Consider the following 21,073-nt stretch of genomic DNA (forward strand, 5'->3'; position numbering starts at 1 on the left):
ATGTCACTTTGACCGCCCAGCCACACATTAGTGAAAGTTAATATGCGCTTCGCCCCATCGTCAAGGTGTTTTTGAACCGGACCATTGATGTTGCGAATACGCTCGTCACGGGTACTAATAATGGCGTTGTTCTACCACTTCTGGGGCGCAATCAGAGTTCTTTGTTCTATACGCGTTCTCTTCTGTTGCTGCAACGCCACAAAGTAGAAGTATGCAAAATTTCTTAGAACGGGCAGCAGAGAGAAGCCAATCGACAAGCGCTGACTCCCCGGAAGTTTACTTCCCTCGTGTGCCGTCTGCTTGCAGACAGTATACTACAAAGCGAAATTTTTCTCGTATTCTAATGAATGAAATTTTTATCTAAGACAGACATACAGACAGACAGGCAGCCAAGGAACTTTATCGAATCCTGAGGAGCTACTGTCAGGACCTCCTAACGGGAGGCCATTGTAGCCGCTGGCCGCGCCCACGTAAAGGACAGAACGCCATGATGCTCCGCTCTTTCCTGGGCCCTCTGAATAGCCTGGGTTTGCTTACGGAGTACCGCGCTTCTGATGGCCTCCTCCCATTCGGCTTCGCTGGAGAGAAAGTCTTTAGGCAACGCGGGATATCGCCAGAGCATGTCAGCCATTGAGCAAATGGTTTCAGTGCAGTCGGGACAACTAGGGTCCACATCCGAGTACATCCTACTGAGGAATCCCCGCGACGGGAAAGATCCCGTCTGCAGCATTCTATGTGTAGCCGACTGACCTCTACTGAGCTTCAGGTGAGGCAGAGGATAAATTCTCCGACCAAATTGGTAATGTTTAGTAATTTCATTAAATGTGAGGAGTGGATCGTTTTGCTGAGTCCCTTCCTGCGCCTCCGGAGCCTCCAGACCGTCGCGGCGCGTGAGTTCTCGCGCACGGTCGTGGGCAAGCTCGGTAAAGTTTGGGAAGCCCTCGAGAACGTTCGTCCCCATGTGTGCGGGGAACCACGTGATATAATGAAAACCGGGGCAAGTCCTTGTCTCTAAAATAAAGGCCGCGTCTCGTGCGAGGTTACCCGACTCAAAAGCTCTGATTGCGTCTCTCGAGTCAGTGTAAATGTAGGAAGGCTCTGGGTTACACAAGGCCAGCGCCACCGCAATTCGCTCTGCTATACTCGTGGTCGCCGCTCTCACCGAGGCGGAGAAGCGAAGCCCCCCCCCCCCTCCCTGCCCGTCTATAACCGACAACGCGAACACTCTCCTGTTCCCGTACTGCGCCGCATCGACAAAGACCGCGGAGTCTCTGTCATCTCTAACTTTCTTCAATATGGCTCGTGCGCGGGGTTTACGTACACCCCCTTTATGCTCCGCGTTATGTCTATACGTTCCGCGGGAAGGGCCTCACTAGGCCTCCTTTCTTGTGTCAATGTTGTACGCAGGTCCTCCATTATCCTAGGAGCCATGCCAACCTTGTCGAGAATTCGCCTGCCTGCTTGGGTCGACGATAGCTTAACCAGCCTAACCACCTCGGCAGTGACCTGTGCCTCTATAATCTCGTCTATGCTATTGGGCATACCGAGTTGATCAAGCCTGTCGGAGCTCGTGGCAATCGGCAAACCTAGCACTTTCTTAATGCTCTTGCGCATGAGTGTATTTAATTTGGTCTTTTCCGTTTTTGTCCACACTAGAGCTGACGCCACATAGTTAATATGGCTCATGAGGAACGCTTTGTACCTCCGAAGGAGGTTGTCTTCACCTAACCCCTCCTTTCGGTTGGACACCCTAGCAATTAGCCGCAACATATTCTCCGATTTGGCTGTAACGTGGGTAATTGTTCTGGGATTACAGCCCCTCGCGCCTAGGAGCAGACCTAGTATCTTAACTGAGTCGACTCTAGGAATTTTCTGGCCATTATTCGCATATAATGCCACGGGTAGCTGGTTGAGGGGTGTCAGACCCCGAACCCCTTGCCTTGCGGGTCTGTAAAGCAACAGCTCCGATTTACTCGTAGACAGCTTGAGACCCGTGTCCGCGAGGTAAGCCTCCGTCTCGTCCAAGGCCGCTTTTAGAGCTTGCTCCATTTCAGCTAGGGAGCCCCCTGGGCACAAGATCGTGATGTCATCTGCGTAAAGTGCATGACCTATGCCCTGGAGGCCGCCCAGCCTATCTGATAGACCCTTCATGACTACGTTGAAGAGCAGTGGCGAGATGACTGATCCCTGAGGGGTACCCCGAGCTCGCAATCCTCACACGCTCGACCGAATCTGCCCCACCAGAATAGTAGCAGTTCTATTCATGAGAAAGGACCTGACAAAGGCCTGGAATTTGACTCCCAGGCCTATCGCGGCCGTGGCTTGCAGAATGTATCTATGAAACACTGTGTCGAACGCCTTAATGAGATCCAGGGCGAGAATCCCTCTCACGTCCCGGGTGCCGCTATCAAAGATTTGCTTCCTTAGCATTAGCATAACCTCCTGCGTCGATAGGCCGGGCCGAAAACCAACCATATTATGTGGGAAGAGGTTTCTGCGCTCTATGCACCCGGAAACCCTGTGCAAGATCGCGTGCTCCGCTACCTTGCCTATGCACGAGGTTAGTGATATTGGCCTCATGTTGTCCAAATGAAGGGGCTTTCCTTGTTTAGGGATGAGTGTCGCTATAGCCGACCGCCATCGGTCAGGCACTTGTCCTGTCTCCCATACCCTGTTTACCTCCTTAGTTAGTAGATCCACTGCTTTATCGTTCAGGTTTCGTAATAGCCTATTAGAAACTTTATCTGGACCCGGAGCCGATCTGCTGTTTAAATTGTAGATCACCGCCCTGATCACCGATTCTGTTAAAGGCGCGTCCAGTTCCTCTACCGTCGCGCACTCGATCTGCGGATATTCCTCTTCCTGCGTCGGCCCTATAGGAAGGTATCTATCCGCGATCGCATTCAAAAGTGACTCTTCAGTACCTCCCTCCTGTTTGTGCCGGTGTATGACTTTACTAAGTGTTTGCCTTTGATTATGCTTTGTCTGTGCATCGCCCAGGAGGTGCTTGAGGAGGTTCCACTTCCCTCCTGAGCACATGGAGCCGTCTACTGCCGCACAGACCTCGTCCCATTGTAGCCTAATGTGTTCGGCGCAATATATCTCGATCTCTATTAAGCTCCGCAACCTTTTTCCTCAGCCTACGATTTAACCTTTGTGTTTTCCACCTCATCAGAATTGACGATTTCGCCTCCAACAGATGCGCTAGGTGCGGATCCATTCTTAGGACCTCCACTTCTGTTTGTACTACTTTAGTAGCCCTCTCGACGTCCTCCGTTAACGATTCGATAGCCTCGTCAAACGAGGAAAATTCGCTCCTTCTTAAGTTTCCTGAACTCCTCCCAGTCTGTGACTCGAAATACCCTGGCCGGTCGGGCGTCCACCGTTAATGTTACCGCTACTATGAAGTGGTCACTGCCCAGGTTCTCCTGTTTATTGGCTCACGTTACGTTACCTACGTTCCTTACACAGGCCAAATCAGGCGTTGTGTCTCGCGCGACTGACGTGCCCAGCCTAGTGGGGAACCCTGGGTCCGTGATAACAAAAAACGCAAGATCATCCAGGATCCTCGCCAGGTTCTCTCCTTTTACAGTCCGTCTGACGTAGCCCCATGCATTATGAGGGGCGTTAAAGTCCCTAGCAACTATCAGAGGAGATTGTTTGGCTATCGATGTAGCCTTCCTAAGCAGGGAGTTAAACATCTGTCTGGTCCGACGGCGGGCTATAGACATTGAGTAAAAAGACGCTCTGCTTGAGACGCCGTGCGGTATAACCTCCACGAAAAGGGCATCCATCTTACCTCGTCCAGATTGGATTGCATGTTCAATAAAGGCTAGATTTTTTTTTTATCATCGTAGCTAGTCCTCTGCCTCCTTCGTTCCTGACCGACACAGTGTTGAAGCCAGAGAGGGTAGGCTCGTCATATAGTGTTTCCTGTAATAACAAAATCTGCGGTTTTTCCCCCTCATTTGCCAAAAGTTGCCGTAGCGGAGCCTTGCGCCTTTGAAAACTAGCGCAGTTCCACTGCCATATTACCAGCTCTTTGTGATGTCCCGCCATGATGCTACAACAACATAGCTTGCTGCACAGCCGGAGCAACCTCGGAGTGATTCACTGCCTTGCTTTGCGCTCGGACTTTGGCTTTGGCCTTAATCGCCGCCTTTTTTTCTAGTACAGTCACTCTTTGGATCAAAAGCTTTGCGCTTTCCTGATTTTCTCTACTTATCCTAAGTAGTTCTTCCAACATCTTTCTTTGCTGGACCTCTCCCTCAGACGTTTCCGAGTCGCTCTCGTCGTTAGGAAGGGGGGCCTTACGCTTTGCTTTAGTGAGTCCTACGCGGGGTTTATGTTCGACTACCTGTGGCGTCTGGTCGCTCGCCTCTATTTCAATGGACTTTGGGTTTGCCTTGGCGGCTTGGAGTCGGCGTACCTCCTCTCTAAGCTCCTTAACTTTCTTAAGTAATGCGTCCACGTGCGACCTACTATCATGCTCTGGCGAAGCCGACCGCGTTACCTCCGTGGGTCTTTGTAGCTCCTTCTTCTTCTTCCCTTCGACACGATTCGCCCAGGTAAGCTCCTCCTGGATCCGTACGCAGGACATCGAGCGCCCTCTTGATCTGGAGCGCTGCCTGATTGCACCACGCTTCTGCGCAGCAGGCGTGCGAGAGCGGCTTCTTTCGGTGCTGCGCTCCTGCACAGCTGGTGTACGCGAGCAGCTCCTGCCGCCAGCTGTGTTGACGTCGGTTCCCAGCTTCAGCTGCTCGGCGCGTCGACGACGCTGCCGCCCTTTTCTTCTGAAGATATATAGAACTTGAAATTTGTCCCCACACTCTTCGGCCGCTGTGGCGTGCGGGCCACCACACAACGTGCATTGCGGATCGCACTGGTGATCTTCCGCCGGCGATCGTTTGCCGCAGGTGCGACACCACTTGCTTCCCGGGTTGGGACACACGCCAACCCGGGGTCCCAGTCCTCCGCAACCGTAGCAGACTTCCGTGTGGCGTCGGTAGAGCGTGCAGCGAAACATGCTCGCGCCGCATGCCACGTAGTTGGGCACCCTCACTCCCTCGAAAAGTACCACCACCGCTGTAGTGTTCTTGATCCGCCTGCCCTCCAAAGCGCCCGGATTCCGATTATTTACGATTCTCGCTCTGAGTTGAGCCTCGCTGACTTTCACGTCGACTCCTCTTATTACTCCTCTACACGTATAATAAGAAATGCATTTTTTTCATCTCAAGCTCATGCACGTTTTCGAATAGTAGTACGTGTAACTACTGCAATTTACAACTATTAGTTTCTCTGCGTCGTTCCCAGAGGGTGTGGCGCACAGCGAGAAGTAAAAGGAAAAAACGCAACGACGGGAACAGTGGCGCACTTTTCAAGAGGCAGCAACAAGATTCCAGTGGCTCGCTGGCACCGAAGATGGGGCCGATTTCTCCGTAGAACCAACGCACTATTTGTTTCGAGGAAAGAAAGCCACGCCGGAATTCGCTTTCTGCCATTTCTTCAAACGCCTTTTGCACCGCCACCCACTCTCCTTCCTCCTTGAGCAACGCCAGCGCAACAACCTAAGTTCCGAACGCAAGTGCCATTTTTCTCGAATTAAACTACGCATTGGACCCGAACGTGCTATCGATCCACCAGACGCGCCATGTGAAGCCGGTCTGGTAACGAGCGATAATCGCTCCAAACTTCCCAACTCGCGTCGCGGTAGGCGCCTAGCAGACGACGTGCTCGGTGGAAAAATGACTGACAGGAGCGTGTCGTCATTTTGACGTCACCGAACCGATCGCTGTTCGGCACGTTCGCTGTTCGGCAACATCAACCTGTGCCCTCAAGTGCTTCCGGTCGGCATGTTCTCGGCCAGCGTTTCTAGTAGTTCAGAATTTCACATTGAGAGTCTGAATGCCGAGCGTGGTTTATTAGCGCCAATTGCAGCTCACAGTTCTGGTTCCTTAATGGATGACTTCGCGAAAATACCTGTACCTGATCTCACCTCTGCACAGGCCACGGACTTACGTCTCCTGCTGGAATCGTGCAGTGACATTTTTGATTTCGGCGACAGGCACTTAGGCCGAACATCTGTTTTTCGCCATCGTATAAACACTGGAGACACGAATCCTATTCGTCGGCGTTGCTGTCGTGTATCGCATGCTTAACGTCGAGCCACCAATCACAAGTGGACAACATGCTCTGCAAAGGGTTCATTGAACCATCAGCCAGCCCTTGTACTCCACCTGTCGTCCTTGCGAAAAAAAAAAATATGGTACCTGACGCTCTCGCTTCACTTCATCATCATCATCATCATCGTCATCATCATCATCATCATCATCCTGGTTACGCCCACTGCAAGGCAAAGGCCTCTCCCATACTTCTCCAATTACCCCGGTCATGTACTAATTGTGGCCATGTCGTCCCTGCAAACTTTTTAATCTCATCTGCCCACCTAACTTTCTGCCGCCCCCTGCTACGGAATCCAGTCCGTAACCCTTAATGACCATCGGTTATCTTCCCTCCTCATTACATGTCCTGCCCGTGCCCATTTCTTTTTCTTGATTAAAACTAAGATGTCATTATCCCGCGTTTGTTCACTCACCCAATCTGCTGTTTTCTTATCCCTCAACGTTACACCCATCATTCTTCTTTCCATAGCTGGTTTGCGTCGTCCTCAATTTAAGCAGAACTCTTTTCGTCAGCCTCCAGGTTTCTATCAGTACTCACTTACTGGTAGGACACAGCTTTTATACACTTTTCTCTTGAGGGATAGTAGCAACCTGCTGTTCATGATCTGAGAATGACTGCCAAATGCGCCCCAGCCCATTCTTATTCTTCCGGTTATTTCAGTCTCATGATCCGGATCCGTGGTCACTACCTGCCCTAAGTAGATGTAATCCCTTACCACTTCCAGCGCCTCGCTACCTATCGTAAACTGCAGTTCTCTTCCGAGACTGTTAAACATTACTTTAGTTTTATGCAGATTAATTTTCAGACACACCCTTCTGCTTTGCCTCTCCAGGTCAGCGAGCATGCATTGCCGTTCGTCTCCTGAGTTATTATGCAAGGCAATTTCATAAGTGAATCTAAAGTTGCTGAGGTATTCTCCATCAACCTTTATCCCCAATTCTTCCCACTCCAAATCTCTGAATACCTCCTGTAAACACGCTGTGAATAGCATTGGAGAGGTCGTATCTCCCTGTCTGACGCCTTTCTTCATTGGGATTTTGTTGCTTTCTGTATGGAATACTACGGTGGCTGTGGAGCCGCTATAGATATGTTTCAGCATTTTTACATATTGCTCTTCTACACCCTGATTCCGTAATGCATCCATGCCTGCTCAGGTTTCGACTGAATCAAACGCTTTTTCGTAATCAATGAAAGCTATATATAAGGGTTGGTTATATTCAGCACATTTCTCTATCACCTGATTTATAGTGTGAATATAGCCTATTGTTGAGTAGCCTTTACGGAATCCTGCCTGGTCCTTTGGTCGACAGAAGTCTAAGGTGTTCCTGATTCTATTTGCGTTTACGTTAGCAAATACTTTGTAGGCAACGGACAGTAAACTGATCGGTCTATAATTTTTCACGTCTTTGGCGTCCCCTTTCTTATGGATTAGAATTATGTTTGCGTTCTTCCAAGATTCCAGCACGCTCGAGGTTATGAGGCATCTTGTATATAGGGTGGCCAGTCTTTCTAGAATAATGTTCCCATCATCCTTCAACAAATCTGCAGTTACCTGAACCTCCCCAACTGCCTTCCCCCTTTGCATAGCTCCCAAGGGGCTTTTTACTTCTGGCGTTACTTGTGGGATTTCAAATTACTCTAGACAATTCTCTGTCCCATTATCGTCGTGGGTGCTACTGGTACTGTATAAAGCTCCATGAAACTCCTCAGCCACTTTAACTATGTCATCCATATTAGTAACGATATTGCCGGCTTTGTCTCTTAACGCATACATCTTATTCTTGCCTATTCGTAGTTTCTTCTTCACTGCTTTTAGACTTCCTCCATTCCTGAGAGCATATTCAATTATATCCATGTTATAGTTCCTTATGTCAGCTGTCTTACGCATGTTGATTAACTTGGAAAGTTCTGCCAGTTCTATTCTAGATGTAGGATGAGAGGCTCTCATACATTGGCGTTTCTTAATCAGATCTTTCGTCTCCTGCGATAGCTTGCTGGTACCCTGTCCGTTTAACGGAGTTACCACCAACTTCTATTGCACAATCCTTAATGGTGCCCATAAGATTGTCGTTCATTGCTTCAACACTAAGGTCCTCTTCCTGAGTTCAAGCCGAATACCTCTTCTGTAGCGTGATGCGGAATTTCTCTAGTTTCCTTCTTACCGCTAACTCATTGATTGGCTTCTGATGTACCCGTTTCTTCCGTTCCCTCCTCATGTCTAGGCTAATTCGAGTTCTTACCATGCTGTGGTCACTGCAGCGCACGTTGCCGAGCACATCCACATCTTGTATGATGCCAGGGTTAGCGCAGAGTATGAAGGGTATTTCACTTCTAGTCTCGCCATTTGCGCTCCTCCACGTCCACTTTCGGCTAACCCGCTTGCGGGAGAAGGTATTCATTATCCGCGTATTATTGTGTTCTGCAAATTCTACTAATAACTCTCCCCTGCTATTCCTAGAGCCTATGCCATATTGCCCCACTGACGTGTCTCTAGGCTGCTTCTTGCCTACCGTGGCATTGAATTCGCCCATCAGTATAGTTTATTTTGTTTTGACTTTACCCATCGCCGATTCCACGCCTTCATAAAAGCTTTCGACTTCCTGGTCATCATGACTGGATGTAGGGGCGTAGACCTGTACTACATTACTACTACCTACTACTACCACACCTACTACTACCTCTTATTAAGTTTCGCAACAAGACCTGCCGCCCTCTCATTGATGCTATAGAATTCCTGTATGTTAGCAGCTATATCCTTATTAATCACGAATCCGACTCCTAGTTCTCGTCTCTCCGCTAAGCCCCGGTAGCACAGGACGTGTCCGCTTTTTAGCACTGTATATGCTTCTTTTGTCCTGCTAACCTTACTGAGCCCTATTATACCCCATTTACTGCCCTCTAATTCCTCGAATAACACGGCTAGACTCGCCTCACTGGATATCGTTCTAACGCTAAATGTTCCGAGGTTCAAATTCCAATGGCGGCCTGTCCGGAGCCAGGGATACTTAACACCCTCTGCTGCGTCGCAGGTCTGACCGCCGCCGTGGTCCTTTGCTTCGCAGCTGCTGGGGACTGAGGGCCGGGGTTTGATTGTTGGGTTCATATAGGAGGTTGTAGCCAAGTACTGCACCAGGGTAGCCAATCCTGCTCTGGTGAGAGAGTGCGTTACCGGTTCTGGTCACCGAGGTCAGGCCGCACTTCAGGCCTGTTTATACAATTTTCTCAACACACGGTTCTTTTTCCTGTAGAAAATTGCGCGGCAACGGGATTCGAACGACGGTCCTCTTCCACGCGAGGCGGATACTCTACCGCCACCGCAGGAGTTGTACGCCTCATTTAACCTACAGTGGTGCCTTCTTTGATCAGTCAACGTGGACCAATCTGAGCTCGGTTAAACCGCACAGACGGCACTCAGAAACCGGATATTTATGACCGGCACATGTGTCGCTATATATAATAAAAGATTCTTTTTTTAGGGGTCCCGTACAGTCATAAACTACAGGAAATATTAAAAAGGGGAGGGGAAAAAAGAAGGTAAACAAAAAAAATGAAGAGAACAGGGGATTTGAACTCGTGACCCTTGGATGTTGACTCGAGAAATAGCTCAGTCGGTTGGTCCGTCAGGCCTCAGGTTACATTGAAACGCCATGGCTCCTGTGCAGAGCCTCGTACTTACGTGAAAGAGGCTGATGTAGTCCGCGATGGTCAATGGCCGCGAGGCATGTGCACGCGGAAAACTTCCTTAATAAATTTAGAGACTTGAGGAAAAGTTTTTTTAACAACCGATAACATGGCAATCAGCACTCGAATACGACAAGAGGAATTATTGAGACATGGAAAATTTCCTTGAACTAGCTCTGATTTGCGAGAGAAATGCTTATAAGTATGGGACATTTTAAAAGATGAGGGAATATAATATATTCTCCGCGCTCATCGAGAGTATGGCGTCCGCACGAGACTACACCAGGCACCTTACTGAGGTATGGAGCTTTGTGGTCGGAACAACGCCCCTTTTTCAGCCAGCCAGGCGCAGATCACGTGCGTTCCGATCGCTCTAGGATGCGCGAACATTGTGTAGTTATAATCGAGCGGACTAGAGCGGCTCTGGAGACTAGAAAAAGTTCAAGCAGGTGCGTGGCGAGTGCGGCACGTTTAGCGTGGGAAGCTAGGTCGAGTAACCATCTCAAGTATTGCTGCTCACGAGAGCGAAATACCTTTACCTAATTATAATAACTCTAATATGACTACCTTCGAAAGAGAACGGCGCAGGGGGCTGTACTACGAGTGCTATGACTGATAATTTCTGTATATATACCGTTACGAAGAGTTGCGAAGAAATGGTTTATTTACAGCAGATGGACGATGATCGTAGCGTGAGTGTAGTGCAGCCCGGACTCCCAAACATCTCGTCCTCTTCTTATTCCCTTCTCTCCTGTTGTCCGCGCCCTTCGTATCCGTCACAATATATATATATATATATATATATATATATATATATATATATATATATATATATATATATATATATATATATATATATATATATATATATATATACCAGAAAAAAAGCAGTTCTGGGTCGGGGTAAATATTCACAGTGAAGTATGCGCTTCACACGCGCGTCTACTTCGCTGTATATATATATATATATATATATATATATATATATATATATATATATATATATATATATATATATATATATATATATATATATATATATATATATATATATTTCCATCTCGTCTACAGGATCGAATGCGAGTGCTGTTTCTTTGTTGCTGCGTGTAGTAGTTAAGAGAACGAGTTTAAGGGAGGAGAAAAAAAAGGAAAGGGATATTTCTGCAACATAATTGCAGCGCCGTGATTTTAAAGCGCCGCCGCGGTAGACAAACGGAAGGAGAGATAAACGTGCGTGGCCATGGGGCACACGCGAAAAACTTTCTTAATACATTTAGAGACTTGAGAACAAGTTTCGCGTCAATTATCGTCACTTAATTAAGATCACGCTAAAAAACGTCCACCCTCTACCACGCATCAATGACGCCTTGGGCTGCCTTTCACAGAGCTAAATACTTCTCCATTGATCTTTGATCCGGCTACTGGCAAATTTCAATTGATGAAATGGACTGCGAGAAGACGGCCTTCATCATGCCGTATGGCTTATATCAGTTCAAAGTAATGCCTTTTGACCTAGGGAATGCTTCTGCGGCATTTGAACGTATGATAGACTCTCTTCTGCGAGGCTACAAATGGACCACCTGTCTTTCATACCTTGACGACGTTATTGTTTTTTCTCACACGTTTGGCAGCCACCTTATCCGACTCGCTGCCATTCTTGCGGTCTTCCGATAAGCCTGCCTCCAACTGAACTCCACGAAATGTCAATTCGGGCGCCGTAAAGATTACCCTGTTGGGACACCTCGTTGTCGCATTCAGTGTACAACCAGACCCGAAAACATTTCGCGCCGTTCGCGCTTTCCCTGTGCCGCGCTCTTCTTCTGGCGTACGCTGCTTCCTCGGCCTGTGTTCGTACTTTCACCCTTTCGTCAAAAACTTTGCCCACGTTGCTCGGCCTTTGACAGATCTTCTAAAAAAACACGCCATTCTCATGGGGCACGGAGCAGGCTCACGCGTTCGCCGCTCTCATCGGATTTCTGACGATCTCACCCATACTCGTCCGCTTTGATGCATCTGCACAGACTGAAGTCCACATTGACGCAAGCGGCCATGGCATCGACGCTGTTCTCGCCCAATGGGCAGAATGGTACCGTGTGTGTGAAACCTGACGCTAGCCACCTGCTGTCCCCTGCCGAGAGAAATTACTCCATCACCGAGCTGGAATGCTTGGCTTTACTTTGGACTGTCGCCAAATTGCGGCCATATTTGTACGGCGGTACGTTTTCGCTCGTAATAGACCATCATGCACTCTGCTGGCTGTATTCCCTCCGGGACCCGACAGGACGGCTTTGTCGCTGGGCTTTGCGGCTCCTGCGATTTTAATTTAATGTCAATTACAAGTCTGGACGCCTCCACAAGGACGCTGACTGCCTCTCTCGCCACCCCGTGGATCCTCCTCATCGTGCTGTGCATGATCTTGTGACCTGCGTGATGGCTTTGACTGACATGACCGACATGCGCGCTGAACAACAACGCGACGCATCCTTACAGTCCACCATGGCCGGAGTGCAATCTGGCCGCACCGACGGCACGTGCCGCATGTTCGTGCTGCACGACGGCATCCTCTTACGCCGCAATATCAAGTCTGACAGGCCTGAGTTGCTCATTGTCCTTCCTCATCATCTGCGATCCATCGCTTGGAGTTCTGCGTCAATACGACGGCATACCGCGCCGGTTCTTCTGGCAAGATCTTTACCGCTCTGTGCGTCATTACGCCGTACTGCGAATTGTGTCAGCGCTGGAAGAAATCTCCCTTACCACCTGTCGGACGACTCCATCCAAGTGAAGTTCCATCCGAACCTTTCTTTCGCGTAGGCCTTGACATGCTTGGCCCTTTTCCGTTGACGACTAGCGGGAATAATTGGATCGCCGACGCTATTGATTACGCGACACGCTATGCGATGACAAAGGCGTTGCTGACTAGTTGCGCAACAGACGTCGCCGATTTTCTCTTCCATGACGTCATTCTCCACCGCGGTGCACCTCGACAGTTATTTATAGACCGGGGTCACTCATTCCTGTCTCAAGTTGTCGTCGACCTCCTTCGCCCTTGTGTCACTGAGCACCAGCTGTCCACTGCCTACCACGCTAAAACGAACGATCTTAAGGAACGTCTTAACCGAACACTCACAGAGATGCTGTCGATGTACGTCTACAGCGATCACCGCGACGGGAACACCATGCAGGCCTACGTGATATTCGTGTATAACGCGTCCCGACATGACACTGCAGGATATTCACCCTTTTATCTTTTGTATGGTCGGGACCCCACATTGTCACTTGACACCATCCTCCCTACGGTGCCAGGTGTTGCAACTGAGTGCGCTCGTGAAGTCATCGATCCCACTGACATGGCGCGTCAAGTTGCCCATTCACTTTTATTAGCCTCGCTGCATGTCCAAAAATAGCGTTATGACCGCTGCAATCGCGAAGTTCGTCCCAGATGCTTGGGTGCTCCTTTGGTCCCCATGTCGCGTCAGGTCAGCTTCTCCCAGAAGCTTATTTCTCGCTACAGACGGCCTTATGAAGTCTTGAAGAACTGAGGGCTACGAAGACGCGGACTAAAAGAGGAACATCTACGACGTCGTCCGTCGTACATGTTCCTCTTTTAGTCTGCGTCTTGTAGCACTCTTTTCTTCAAGTATGCAAAACCAACTCGCCCACATCAAGCTACTGCTCCTTATGAAGTCCTACTTCAAATTAACGATGTCAATTACGAGATTTCGCCGCTACAGTTTGATCCATCGTCAAGTCCAATGCGTGTTTACATCGTGCACGTTTCGCGGCTGAAGCCATACTTCGCTCGCAATTCTTCAACTACAAGGCGCTGCGACAGTGCTTCAGCCCCCGGAAGGATAAAAGAAGAGGAAGGAAGAAAATTGCGAGAGGCTGGGCTGCCCGTTGGAGCGCCTCTGTTGTGTTCTTCCTTCAGCCTTCGTCTTTTGCGCTGCGCAAACATGTCGAGACTGTAGCCGGTAGTTTAATGCTTTGGAGTGTTGTAGGCGTCTGTGATAAAAGACAAGATGTCATCCTAATTTGTGTGCCTGGAATCGACGTACATCGAAATCATCTTGGTCAAACTTCTGTTAGCGCGCTCGACGAGACCATTCGTCTGCGGGTGGTTATCGGTCGCGTGGCGAAACTGGCAGGCACAGAGGCATAACAGCTCTGCGACTACGTCGGCCACGACCTGACGTAGTGTAACGGAGGACAGGAGGAAGGTCTAAACATCAGGAGCCTGGGCCGTTGTCACCGCTGCTGTTTCAGCATAACGTGTCAGATGGTCGACGCAGACTATAATCCAACGGTGGTCGTTTGGTGAACGCGGGGAATTGGCCGAGAACTTCCACTCCAACGATTTCGAAAGAAGATGATGGTGGCACCACGGGGTGAAGGTGTCCGACCGCAACAGTGTTAGGGTGTTTAAATTACTGGCACTTGTTAAAAGTGACCACACAATTTTCTATATCCGGTCGCATACTAGTCAAGTAGAATCGGCTCGCAATTAGGATCAATGTTCTGGTGAAGCCTAGGTGCACAGCGGTCGAATCGTCGTGCATAGCACGGAGCACGTGGGTTCTCAAATTCTTAGGGGCCACTAAGAAGAGGCAAGCGCCATTGTTTTACCCCGCACCGTCCACCAAAACCGTTACGATGGGGTGCGTTTCTTTAAAGATGAACTGATGAATAGGGGCCGCACCGACACCGAGCCGCTGCAAAGACAAGTGCACTTCGTTCTCCTCTTCCTTCCTTCTTCCTGTAGCTTTAGCGTAACAATATGTATCATTAGCGTAGCCAGCGGGGGGAGAGGGGGGGAGGGGGGGGCCTATGGGGCTTCAGCACCCCCCCCCCCTCACCCCCAAATGCTTTTGTGCTGTCATGCGCCGCCGACCAAAACAACCCCCGGCGCCGGAAATCATGCTCGATTTTCTCTAGAATGTCTTTTTCATGCGCGAAAAGGCACTTTAGCGCGAACATCGCGAATACCTCAGCAACCTTCCGTTTGCCGATGACGTTGTTCTATTCAGCGACACTGCAGGCAAGTTACAACAAATGATTGAGGGCCATAACACAGAGAGTGTAATAGTAGGCTTGAAGATTAATAAGCTGAAGACAAAGATCATGATGAATAACCGTGCAAGGAAACAAGAGTTCAGGATTGCCAGTCAGCCTCTAGAGTCTGTGAAGGCGTATGTTTACCCAGGGCAAGTAATCCCAGGGATCCCTGACCATGAGAAGGAAATACACAGAAGCATAAAAATGGGTTCGATCGCATACGGCAGACATCGTGAGCTCCTGAGTGAGAGTTTATCATTATCATTGAAAAGAAAAGTGTACGAACAGTACATTCTGCCGGTGCTGGCATATGGGGCATAAATTTCGAGACTAAGAAGCTTGAGAACAAGGTAAGGACCGCGCAAAGAGCGATGGAACGAAGAATGCTACGCATAACTTTAATAGACAGAAAGAGAGCGGTTTGGATCATACAGCAAACGGGTATACACGATATTATAATAGTCATTAAGAGAAAAAAATGGCGCTGGGCAGGTCATATAATGCATTGATCAGATAGCCGTTAGACTAATAAAGTGACAGAATGGGTACCAAGAGAGGGGAGGCGAAGTAGAGGACGGCAGAAGTCTAGGCGGTGCGATGAAATAAGGAAATTTGTGGGTGCTAGTAGGAATCGGTTGGCGCAGGCCAGTGATAATTGAAGATCGCAGGGAGAGGCCTTCGTCCTGCAGTGGACATCTAATAGGCTGCTGCTGCTGCTGATGATGATATGGTGTCCGTACGAATATTGTTTCAAAAGATCTGGACACGTGGAATTGAGAAGGACGAGTGTCTTCCCGCCGAATTAAGAACAGAATGGCAAGACTGCGTGAGCCAGTTGACAAAACTGCATTCAGTTAGTGCCAAAGGGCTTGGTTGCTTTTAGTTATAGCGCCACACACAGTCGCGCTGCTGCGTTTGACTTCTTCACGGGCCTTTAGGCTTATCTTATCTTGGTCAAAAATACTGGACACATGACGACCTCTATAGCCGCAGCACGCAATTGTCGGTCGGCAATCTCTCGCGTGTTGACCTGCACTGGTACATCGAAGGCACCGGATGTTGGAGGATATTAGCTTCTCTGACAGCGCTACATCTGTGCGGCAGGACTCCATCAAATGCTGAGTTGACTTGCAGAAAGTGCAGACAGTCTACGGAGGGATCCTTGAAGCTTTGTTATGAAGCACAGATGACGTTGGAACCTCACATAGAAAGAGACGACTCTTATCCTCTCGAGGATGAGTCCTCTCTTCGTATCCTTTTTGATCTCCAAAGTCACTCCTTTCTAGGCTTTCTAGTGCAGAAGAGACGAACTGGAGCAGACGCTCTAGCTCCGTGGCATGATGACCATTGTCATTGTCGGAACTTGCAACTTGGGTAGCGCAAGATCTGTGATACGCTACGACGATGTCATATGGCAATGCACTGAGCACAACTTCGCAAAACATCGAGGAGAAAGAGGACTTGCTAACCTCAAGCGACTCCAGCCCTGACGTGCTAATGAGCACCTGATCGAATAACCTTGACAGTATTGTCACATCATTAGAAGACCCCACAGGAGTCGGACTTCTAAGCCTTGAGAAATACTCCTGCTCCAATTGCTTCTTGCCGCCGAGCCGCCGTCTTTTCAGCATGTCCAACGCGTCCAGGTAACAAGCTTCAGTGGTAAGCAGCCCCGCTAGAGCTGCCGCCGCGGCTCCTTTCAAAAACTAGCCTAAAGTGGTTAACTTTGTCTGTAGCTGTAATATTACCGTTCAGGTTGATAATCTCGTCAAATGGCTTCCAGAACTAGTTCCACTGGCACCGATCACCGGCGAAAGCATTAATTACGAGCTTCGGCAACTTGGCTCCCGGCCCATGAGAATGCCCCATGGCAGTCGGCATGTGGCGAACCTCGATAGGCGATGACAATGAATTGGCTTCGTAATGCTGGCGGCGTTTACTCTAAAGCTCGGCTGAGATAAGGGTCGCATATTGAATCACGATAGCGTAATCCACCTCGTATGCATCGCCATTTATATGGCTTCCTAGCTCATCATTATTCTTGATTTCAGAAGTAATGGACGCAAGAACAGGAATGAACGCACGTTTATTGAGTTAGTCGTTTAAGTATTCAACTCCAGCGTGACGTCATGTCACTCAGGCATTGACGCATGCGCTCGTGGCCTGCATGAATTGCTGACATCACATCAATTCCTTCCGCTTAGGAGGAGCTCTAGAAAGAGTCTGCCTTGCGACGCCGGTATGATTTGCGAATTGGAACTGCCAGAGGTCCAGCATTGGCAGTAGCCGTGTCGTGCTCTTCCGGGACTCCAGTGTTGGCAGCTCCCGTTTCGTGCTCTTCGCTAGCCGACGAATTGGGGCCAACCGAAAAGCCCGCCGGAGGGTCTGCATCTTCGTTTGGTGGCGCTAACTCCGTTTCTTTCAGCGCCTTCCTCGTCCAACGATGTTGGTTGCTTAGCCTCCGCGGGGTGTCGTAGCTGCTCATCACACTCACATAGTTCCCCATCCTTTGTCTTGACTGTGCTCAGGCCGGCGCCCCTGGTATTCTGTATCACTCCACGTCTCGAGCTGGCACCTACCCTATAATCCTTGCACCAGACCGGTTGTCAGGGCGAATGTCTTCGCGGAAGTGCTCGTGCAGCAGAAAAAGGTCGTGACACCACATTATCCAACAGAGTGAGTGATTCGAAAGGAAGAAGCAAGATGCCAGGTGTATTTCCGTTTTGGAGTAGGGTGCGCCGATAACACAGTAGCCATCGGGCCAGCCGCCTTTCAAGGGTACCGTGCACGTTTTAACGCGATAGCGTTAAGGAGCTCGTGTCGCAGAAAAGCCGGTGTCGTCGGCGTCGGGTGTCGGCGTCGGCGGCGTTGACCGTGAGCGATAAATCACGGCAGGCTCTTCATAAATAAAAAGCAACTTCCAAGATTGGCCCGGTGGGAATCGAACCCAGGTCTCCGGAGTGTGAGACAGAGACGCTACCACTCAGCCACGAGTTCGATGCTTCCAAGCGGTGCAAACGCGCCTCTAGTGAATGCGGTGTTGCCTTCGAAACCAGCCGTGGAAAGTTATACTGCGGTGTATATCGGTAATTATGAACATGTAACGTACAGAAGTCACAATTATTTGCGCAGACTTTCTTTAAGAGTGCGCACGGCCCTTTATGCGAGCCCGTTGGATCGAGGGTGATATGGAGGAGATTGTAGGTATACTATGCCATTATTTTCCATGAATTGGCGGAGCTGTTTACTTGTAAACTGGGCCCCGTTGTCGGAGACGTTCGTGGCAACCCAAATCTGCTGATGATGCCCCGCAGCGCATTAACAGTGTTATGTGCGCCGGTTGTTTTACGTGGAACAACCTCAATCCATTTGGTATGCGCATCCACTACGATCATCAACATTCGCCCTTCGACTGGTCCTGTGAAATCAACGTGGATTCTAGACCATCGCTCAAATGTGTCCGGCCACTGAACCGGCTCTTGCGCGCGTGGTATGCTGCAGTTTCGCTGGCACACTGCACATGCGTGTACGATATTCTGGATATCCTTGTCAAGCCCGGTATACCAGAAAAGTGCCCGTGCTAGATTTTTCACCGCCGACATACCTCGATGGGTATCGTGCAGCAGCTGCAGCATTGATACCCGAGCTGCGGCGGGTATCCTTGTCAAGTGAGGTTATTCTCAGTAACGGCTCTTCAGAGTCGCTTAGATGCTCGACTCTACGCTGCCCAATCCACATCCGATCTCCAGCAGTGAGTATGTGCTACAATTCATTAGGTCTTCATCCTCATTATCGAATGCGGTTGCTGAAGTACTCGCTGGCACGTACCCGTGCAACGGACATACGTTGTCCACCAACAGTACTTGTCAAATGTTAATCATGAAATAAAAGGAAGTATAATGGCATCCGCGAAAAACATGTCTAATGTACAGGAAATGGTTTGCGAGTGCAAAGCTCCTCTTGACCAGTAAGGGTTTGGACAAACCTCCGTGTTAACTAGGTTTATCATTGTATTAGCTCCATTACCATTGTCATAGGAATAACGGATGCGCGTATTGGCGCTATGATAAGTGCAGTAAGGCAGCACCTCTTCGGCCCGAGGCGCCTCTTCAAACCCTGTGCTATTACTCATTCGCGCTTGTTCGAAATTTATTCACAAAGCTAACCATGATTATGACCTGGTGCAGGTCTGTATAAAATGTTAGTTTTACGTGTCCGCAGGAGTAGCCGCAAGCAAGCGCCGTGTCGTCTCTTTTCCTGTGCCTTCCCAGCAGTTCGTGCTCTGAATTTATCCTTGCTTCCAACCGACTCCCCCATTTTTCACTTTTAAGCAAACGTAGGTCGACAGAATGAAGCTTACCGTGAATCCTCTGTTTACATTAGATGTTATTTCACCAAGTTATTTTTGACAAGTTCATTAAGGCAATATCAATTTATTTGTTTTTTTCAGACAGTACCTTAGGTATCTATATGAACGCAGGCACTCACCATTACTTCAGAATATGTTTCAAGCCACAGTGCGAACTACCGTCCTTCTTACAGCTATGAAAAGTTGTTGGGCATACGGCATACCTACATGCTACGCAAGGCGACGGTGGCAAAAATCCATAAATTGTTTTCTGTGACAAGAATTTGCATGGAAAGGCCAACTCTAATTGATGTCGATGAACTAGAATGTCTTCCTCAGCGAATTCGGATTGAGCATGGGGTGTATGAACCATATCGCTTATTGTGATAGACATTAACAAGCAGGTGTACTGCCTTCTTGTTCTTCAGTTAGCATAATCATAATTACCATTATCGCGATTATCAAAACAACTATTATTATCGTTACCATTATCATCGTAGTCACCAAAAGCACGGCTTTCAGAATAAAGAATGTAGTTCGTCGTCGTCACCAGTTTTGTAACATTTTTATAATGCACGATCTTCAAAATGGGCCCGCGAAAGATGATAGTAACCGAGGTAGGAAACAGACATAACCGATACGAAAAAGTGGCCGTAACTTTCCATCGGAAACATAGTAGTAATAAGATCGTCGCACCGCACGTAAAATCTCCAGCAAATTTCCCGCTATAACTAAGAATTTAACTAACTAACTAACTATAACTAATAAAGAAAGCATTTACCTGTTCAATATGTTCCCGTCGAGGCAACTGTTGACGACAACCGTTCCGTTAACCTTTTCACCTTCTTGCTGCTTAAAAATCGCTCACTGCCCTCAACCTGAAGCGCAAGCAGTACTTATCGTGCTATCGTGGGCAACTCAAGTGTCATCGCGGCAACGGGCCTTAGAAAAAACCCAGTGCGTACAGAAGTGATATGTAATCTATCTTTTAAGAGCAGTAGCCTACTATCACTTACGTTTCTTTCTGCGTTTTGTGAGAAGACACCGCATATTTTTGCGAATTTTGTTCTGCGCTGCAGAGGTTATAAGCTGCGTAATATCCCCCGTACGGTTGTACATGGATATCACAAACGAGATACATTGATATTTGGTAAAATACCTTTTTTTTATGTAGCCAGCCAAAAAATAAACGTACGTGCGCCGGGCCGGTAGCACGCACCTACACACACGCATTTCCACGCAAATTGCGTCAACGGTTGTCTCCCTCGAATAGTTTGTAAGGCCTGATGTTAAGACCGAGCTGTATAGCGACCTTGTTAGCTAACACTGATGTACTCAGAAATTTGAACTCTTACTCGAGAAAACATTATTACAAGATCCAGGCAAGAGGTACTGGTAAAAAAGATAGCCTTACCTTGAAGTTTCGGAACGTCGGTCTGTTGGGCTTCAACTGGAGCTTAGTTGTGAGGTTTTTTTGAAATAAAATTCCCTTAGTGGGAGCGCAGTGACAAATATGGGACAAATTCAGCATTCAACTGCTAGATACACGAAGCGATACTAACAAGCGCATTCACTTTGAAGGCTACAAATGGGATATAGACTCCTGGGATACAGTCTGAGGACGCAGGAGCTTGAAGCCTGACAAATCGTGCTGCGTGCAGTGCACATTAGATTGACCTGTCCCGTAGAATTGCACCATCTGTCCAAATATAGTTTTTTTAATGCACGGTTGAACCCATGACATCAATGCGCGCTTCCAGTTGCTCACTCAGTCTCGTTGACCTCCCTGCCTTTCCTTCTTCCCTT

The 21,073-nt window shown here is 48.7% G+C and overlaps 1 protein-coding gene across 1 annotated transcript in view; it reads right to left on the reverse strand.

Moving 5' to 3' along the window:
• The window catches only part of LOC135912575 (juvenile hormone acid O-methyltransferase-like), a 100,168-nt gene extending 80,000 nt beyond the window's left edge, over positions 1–20,168 (reverse strand). The window contains exon 1 of the mRNA XM_065445079.1: positions 20,049–20,168. The gene's annotated coding sequence lies outside the window, so the exon portion shown is untranslated. The remainder of the gene's footprint in view (positions 1–20,048) is intronic.
• Positions 20,169–21,073: the final 905 nt, after the last annotated feature.

Source organism: Dermacentor albipictus, chromosome 1 (assembly GCF_038994185.2).
Source record: "Dermacentor albipictus isolate Rhodes 1998 colony chromosome 1, USDA_Dalb.pri_finalv2, whole genome shotgun sequence".
NCBI classification, from domain to species: domain Eukaryota; kingdom Metazoa; phylum Arthropoda; class Arachnida; order Ixodida; family Ixodidae; genus Dermacentor; species Dermacentor albipictus.